The sequence below is a fragment of the Tenrec ecaudatus genome, chromosome 8, assembly GCF_050624435.1.
Source record: "Tenrec ecaudatus isolate mTenEca1 chromosome 8, mTenEca1.hap1, whole genome shotgun sequence".
Lineage (NCBI taxonomy): Eukaryota > Metazoa > Chordata > Mammalia > Afrosoricida > Tenrecidae > Tenrec > Tenrec ecaudatus.
The window spans coordinates 103,064,253-103,071,443 of NC_134537.1; the positions used below are offsets into that span (position 1 = coordinate 103,064,253).

Consider the following 7,191-nt stretch of genomic DNA (forward strand, 5'->3'; position numbering starts at 1 on the left):
TTCCACCATCTGATATCTTGTAATAATAGCATCCCCGAAACACATGAAACAAAGTCTTGTCATCCCTCCTTGGTGGTACTATTCTGGCTGAGCTTTTTCCAAGATTTTATCATTTAGTCTCTACTTTTACTTTCTAAAAACTTTCTTGGCACTGTGATTATTCTTAATGCTTTTTTTCCCGTTCTACAAATTATAATATATGTAATCATGATAGATATACATAAACAAGACATCATAGAACTGGAGAGTAAGAAGAACATGAAAATTATCAAGTACTTAGAAATGATCAAAGAATATATGTTAAAATTTGTAGTATGGAAACAAGGCAAGTATATAGAAAAAAATAGTGCTAAAGAGATTTTAGAAAGTAACAGAAGAGTGAAGTATAAACTATAAATATCTTGGAAGAAGTTCAGCCAAAATGCTCCTACCAAGGGAGGATAGAGTCTTGCTTGGATCCAAAATCAATGCTCATGGAAACAATAGTCAACAGATCAAATTTGTGACACAAGACCTGTTTAAAGTGTTGAAAAGCAAGAAAATTACATTTAGAAATAAATCGCACTTTCCCCAACACAAGGTATTTTCCATTGTTTCATATGCAAGCCAAATCTGGATATCTAATAAAGACGACTGAAGAAGAATCGATGCATTTGAGTGACGGCGCTGGAGAAGAAACTGGAGAAAGTACCATGGACTTTCGAAAGAACAAACGCATGTCTTGGAAGAACTATCGTCAGAATGCTCCCGAGAAGCAAGGATGGTGAGACTTTCTCTCACATGCTTTGGACGTGTTACCAGAAGATGCCAGCCCCTCCAGGAGGACTTTGTGCGGTCAAGTAGCGTGTCACCAATGCGGAGGAAGGCCCTGGACAAGAAGGACCGGCACCGTGACCTCATCAATGCCTCCAGCATAAGCCTTTGTGAGGGCGGCGCAGCACTGGGCAGTGCTCGGCTCTGTTGTGCACAGGTTTGTGCGGAGTCAGATCGGACTGGATGGAACCTAAAACAACAACTCCAGTTCTTGAATGACAAAAGATTGTAAAATACTTGGAGACAAGTTTTTTAAAGAGGTCCATTGCAGAATGGGAATTGGTCTACCTTGAACCAGTCCACGAGGTAGCAGATAATCATGAACTGATGATTTTGCAGAAACAAATCCAAGTGGCGCTGAAGGAATTGGTGAAAAACAAGGTTCCAAGGATTACAGAATCCCAAATGAAATGTTTCAACAAATAGATACAGAGCTGCAAGTCCTCGCTCCCCCACAGTAAGACGTTTGGAAGACGTTGCCTGGCAACTATAACTGGGGGTTCTCATACCTGTGCCTACAGCAAAGAAAGGTGACCCAAGAAAATGCAGAAATTAGGAAAACACATCATTAATATTAGACACGCAATTATGCTAAAGCTAATTAAAAATAGTAGTAGCAGTACATCAACCAGGAGCTTCCAGAAATCCAAGCCCATTCAGAAGAGGACCGGAATGTGGAATATCATTCTACTATCTGATGGATCCTTCATGGAACCAGAGAACACCAGAAAGATGATTACTTGTTTTTACTGACCATAAAAGGTTTTCAATTGTATGGATCATCACAAACTTTGAATAGAATTACAAATAATTGGAATTCCAGGCCACTTCATTGTGTTCATGAGGAAGCTGTGCAGAGGCCAGGAAGCACTTGTTTGAACAGAACAAGGGGATGATGCCTGGTTTAATCAGAAGAGATGCCTGCCAGGGTTTTATGCTTTAACCATACGCATATAAAGTGTATATTTAGCAAATACTTAGAGAATCTGTTTACATCAAGAAGGTTTTGGCATCAAGATTAAAGAACAGCTCTTTAAAAGCCTGCAATATATGCATACGACACAAACTTACTTGCTCAAAGTGAAGAGGTCATGAAACATCAACTGATAAAGATCACAGATGACATGCAGTATGGATTATAATTCAACATTTAAAAAGCCCAAATCCTCACAATTGAACCAATAAGCAACATCATGATATATGAAAAAGACATTGAAGTTGTCAAGTATATAGTTTGACTTAGCAGTCAAGAAATCAAATAATGTGTTGTGTTGGGTAATTCTATTACATGAAACCACTTTGAAGTGTTAAAAAGGAAATACACCATTTTGAGGATTACAGTGTGCTTGAGCCAAATCATCGTATTTTATTTCAACTCATATGCATGTGAAAGATGGGGGGTGGATAAGGAAGATCAGAGAAAAAATGATGCACTCAAATAATGGTATTGCTAAGGGGAAATAAAAGTCCCATGACTTGCCAGAAGGACAAAAAGTATATAACTTGGATAAAGTTCAGTGAGAATGCTCCATGCTCTTCTTATTAGGTGCTGGTGAGTCAATTCTGACTCATAGTGACCCTATGCAAAACAGAACGAAACACATCCTCTCCGTTGTTCTTATGTCTGATCATATCCATGTAGCCACGGTCAATCCATCTTGTCAAAGGGCTTCTTTTTTTTCACTGACCCACCACTTAACCAAGCATGATATCATTCTATCATTCTCTAGGATCTAGTCTCTCCTGATAACATGCCCAAAGTATGTGCGGCCAAGTCTCCTCATCCTTGTCTTCCAGGAGCATACAGGTTGTACTTCATCCAATATACATTTGTTTGTTCTTTTGGCAGTTTATGGTACATTCAAGATTCTTTGCCAGTGCCATAATTCAGATACATCCCTTCTTTGATCTTCCTGATTGAATGGCTAACTTTCACATATGAGGCCATTGAAAATACCATTGCTTGGGTCAGACACGCTTAAATCCTCTACATAACATCCCTGCTTCTCAACACTTTAAAGAGGTCCTGTGCAGCAGATTTATCCAATACAATGATTCATTTGATCTCTCCACTGCTACTTCCATGAACATTGATTACAGAACCAAGCTAGTCAAAATTCTGACACCTTCTGATGTTACCTAGTCCAGTTGTGAGATTTTTGGTTTTCTTTACAATCCATATTGAAGGCTGCAATCCTTGATCTTCATCAGCAAATGCTTTAGGTCCTCCCCACTTTCAGCAAGCAACGTTGTATCAACTTTCCTCCGATCTTGCTACCACATTCTTCTTCATATAACCACTTTCTCCAATTATTTGGTCAGAATGCAGTTTGAATAAATATGGTAACTGCATACCACCCTGACACATACCTGTCCTGATTTTATTTTATTTTTGTGTTTTGAAAATTTCTTAACTGATAGGCATTTTTACAACTAATTAATGTCTTGGTGAAATTATTCTGGGGATATTTCAGAGGGCTAGAAAATGACATTTTAAAATTGGTTCATCCCAAATATATAGCAAGATATACTACAAGATATATACTAATTGATGGATTGCATTTTTCTTTGAATTAATATAATGTTCCAATTCCACTTTCACCATTAAAAAAAATCAGTTTGGATGCACTTGCTGTGTGTTGCATTCGCCATTATATGCCAAATAGTTAAAATTTGCTTCATATCAAATTGTGTCCATTCAAAATACGCAAGTATATGCGAGTAGAATGCCTCCAACACAGAGAATGCTCAAAAGCCAATAAAGTTCCCCCTGACAGTAATTACAGCAACGGAAATTTATATTTTCATATCTAGTAGAGGAATGAAAACGCCCAATGTTTTTCTTTGTAGCAAGTAAGGTAGTTGATAAAGACTCATAAAATTGGTTATCCAGTGAATTTTCTGTACAGGCAACTGGATCCAAAATCTGAAAAAACCATTTTAGCCATTTGTTTCACCTGGGGTGTGGCAGAAAGAAACAGGTGATGACATCTTTGACGGTTAGTACCAACATTTCCCAGATGAGAATTTACTGCTTTTGCTAGTATGTGATTTCTCCATGCTAGTTCTGCTGTGCTGAGGGGCTGTGCACGAGGGTACTAAGGTTGCTCCCTTCCCCACTTCAAGGAGACTAACAGCTGCTCCAGTAATTTATGTGTAGCTGACATTTCTGGATGGAATTGTTCCGCTTCCTCAGGAGATCCTGTACAGCACTCTGAGCATCAGGCTTTGACTCTGGATAGCGGCTCAGGAATTGGTTAGCACATCTGCCATAACCCGGCTTGCAAGGAATTTACTTGACTAGACATCAATCATTGACATGGGTTCTAATTGTTCAGAAAGCTGAGCTGTGTTTTGACACGGGTCTTCATTTTCAAAGATAAGCTGATTTTTCCCCCTCATGGGCTGGACATTCAAAGTGATACTGAAGATCATTCCCAACAGAAGCCCCCAGCAACTTTTAAAAGTCAGGATTTACCTCTTCACAGCTGGTTTGAAAGAGTTTCTTTGTCTTGCCTGCCATAACCTCCTTTCAGACTTCTTGAGCTTTTCCAATACACTCTTTGTTGCAGGTCATTCCTAGGATCCACAACTCTGTCTGACAGAATGAGGAATTCTCCTTTGTGGTGTCCCAGAGATTTAACCTTGGGCATTTTTGTTGGGGACATCATGGGTTACAGTAGCGTGGGGGACAAATATTCTTACAGCTTCAACTTCCGCTGCTTTTTCCATGAGAGCCTTCCATCGCTGAAGAACTCCTGGGCTCGCTGACCCGGATGCTTTCTTCTATGTACTAGTGCAAGTGTTGTAAGATGATTTTCAGCAAAATTACAATTTCACATGTTATCAATGAGATTGTTTCATAATTTGAGCATTCTATTGAGTCACCTTTTTTTTTGGAATGAGTACAAATATGGATCGCTTCCAATTAGCTACCCCAGTCGCTGTCATCCTAATTTCCTGTCATAGGCAAGTGAGTGCTTCTCGTGCTTTGTCGGCTTAGTAAAATATGTCCATCGCTATTCCATCAATTCCTGGAGCACAGTTCTTGGCTAATGCTTTAAGTGAAGCTCTAATTTCATCCTTCTTTTTGGCCCAGCAACTATATACTTTCTAGCTTCTTCGATGCTTTCTGCACTAGTCACTAGTTTGTCCATAGACTCTTTCGATATTCCAACTAACAGCTTGGATTTTCCTTGAGTTTTCTCAGTTTAAGATATTCAGAGTGTGTTCTTTCTTTTTAGTTTTCTAACTCCAGGTCTCTGCATGTATCATTACAATAGTTTGACTATGTCTCCATGAGCTGCTGTTTGACGTTTTCTGTTCAGCTCTTTGTCTTCTTCACTTCTTCCACTTGCCTTAGTGACTCTACAATTAAGAGCAACTTTCAGAGTCTCTTCTGATGTCTATATGGATGATTTTTCTCTTTCCTGTGTTTTAAATGATCTTTTGATTTCTTTATGTCTGATGTAAGAATGCTTCCTAGAAGCCAGCATGTCAAGACTGTGTCTCGTTTATGTTGGACACGTTATCAGGAAAGCACAGTCCTTGGGAAAGCATGCATCTCAATAAAGGAAAGGGTCAGGAAAAAACAAAGGAGGAAGACGGTTGAGGAAATGGACTAATAATATGGCTTCCACAATGGAATCCAACAATTATGAACATGACCTAGGACGTTTGCACAGTTTTCTCACTTGCTGTAGGTTCTGTATTTGGCTTGCTCTGTCTGATCGATGATTCTTGAACTATGAATGGAAGCCTGACCTGATTCACCAGCGTTTGCAATCTTAGGGCTCAAATGAATTTTCCGGATGTGTGAACCTTGACTTTGGACTTCCCTTACTCCACAACCACGTAAACCATTTCCTGAATGCTTCATGAGTTCAGTGAGATATTTCAGTGAATTGTGGAACTCTGGGATTTGAAGGAATGTATTAAAGAGAGGAGTCATAGTTGATACCAATGATAATGGAGTAACATAGCAATTTAGAAAAGTTGGACCTTTGGTATATATTTTACCTCCATCTCTTTGGAGTAATCATCCAAAAGAAAGTAATGCTCATTAGTATTCATTTAATCTGTTACTGACAACTCTATTTGTCACATATTATTCTATGATTACAATGTATGATAAATTTTACTAAGGATTATGTTAGACCTGGTATGGTAAGAGGTCCCTGAGAGCAACAGGACACCATATATTATGACACCAACCCACTCAGTAGCATTTTAATATTGTTTCAGTTTTTAATATTTTCTGCTTTCTTTTTGATTGAGGTTTTTCTCTGTTTTGCTGTTTCATTTTTATTGGGATTTTGTTTGTTTGTTTACTTCTTTTTTATGTTTTGTGTGATTTCCTGAATATTAATTCCAGTAAGGAAAATCTATAGAGTAAGCTACCAGGTTAACAATTATCTAGAAGCAAGTCAGGGGATTTAGGGGAAATGTGGAGCTAACAAAAATGAGTATGAGAAGAAAATATCCTGGAATTGATTTTGGTGATAATTTCCCCACTGTGCTTAATAAGTTTGAACAATTAAATTGTATGATATGTGTGTTAGTCTGGGTTGACTAGAGAAAGAAATCCAGAGACACTCATGTGTGTAACAGAGACCTTCGTAAACAAGAGCAGTTGTATATTGAGAAATCATCCCAGCCCAGTCCCGATCAAGTCCTTCAGTCCGATATTAGTCCATCTGTCTGATACTAGTCCATAAATTCCTCTTCAGAATCATGCTGATCATGCAATGATGCCAATGCAGGAAGATCACAGGCCAGTGGATCCATTGCCAGTGGAAGCATCTCGGAGCTGGCTCAGGTCTGCACATGGCTAGGAAACAGGAAGACCAAAGGAGAGAGTGTGTGTGGCCCTCCACCAAAGACACAGAGAAGTTCTCAGAATCCTCATGAAAAAGGCCACGCCCACAATGAGGCACCATCAGGCTTTGACCACACTGACAGGCGAAACTCTGCCCCTTCATTTTATTTATCAAGTTGACATGAAATTATGTACCTACCACAATATGTCATTAGATGCCAATAAAATTAACTTGTTTAGTTAGTTGCGCTTACTTCAGCCTCCTTCCCTGCATGTAGGGCTATGCAGTGCAGAGCGCCCCAACCGCGACATGTGAGGCACGTGTCACGAGTGCGTACGCACCTTTATGTTTCCCTCCTGAGATTTGAGGAATGCTTGTTAGTATAATCGATCATCAATTAGTTTGGACTGACTTATGTTGTGGTAACAAATAATCCAAAATCACATAGCAACAATGGCTTACTTTATTCTTAAGTGATATACACATCAATTTCATTTTTGAGTTTCTGATGAAGTCGTTATTTTTCCTGAGATACTGATGATGTCCAGGTAAGAAGGGA

At 39.0% G+C, this 7,191-nt stretch overlaps 1 pseudogene; it reads right to left on the minus strand.

The window, feature by feature from the left end:
• Positions 1-3,511: 3,511 nt before the first annotated feature.
• Positions 3,512-5,886, minus strand: LOC142455499 (golgin-45 pseudogene; annotated as a pseudogene).
• Positions 5,887-7,191: the final 1,305 nt, after the last annotated feature.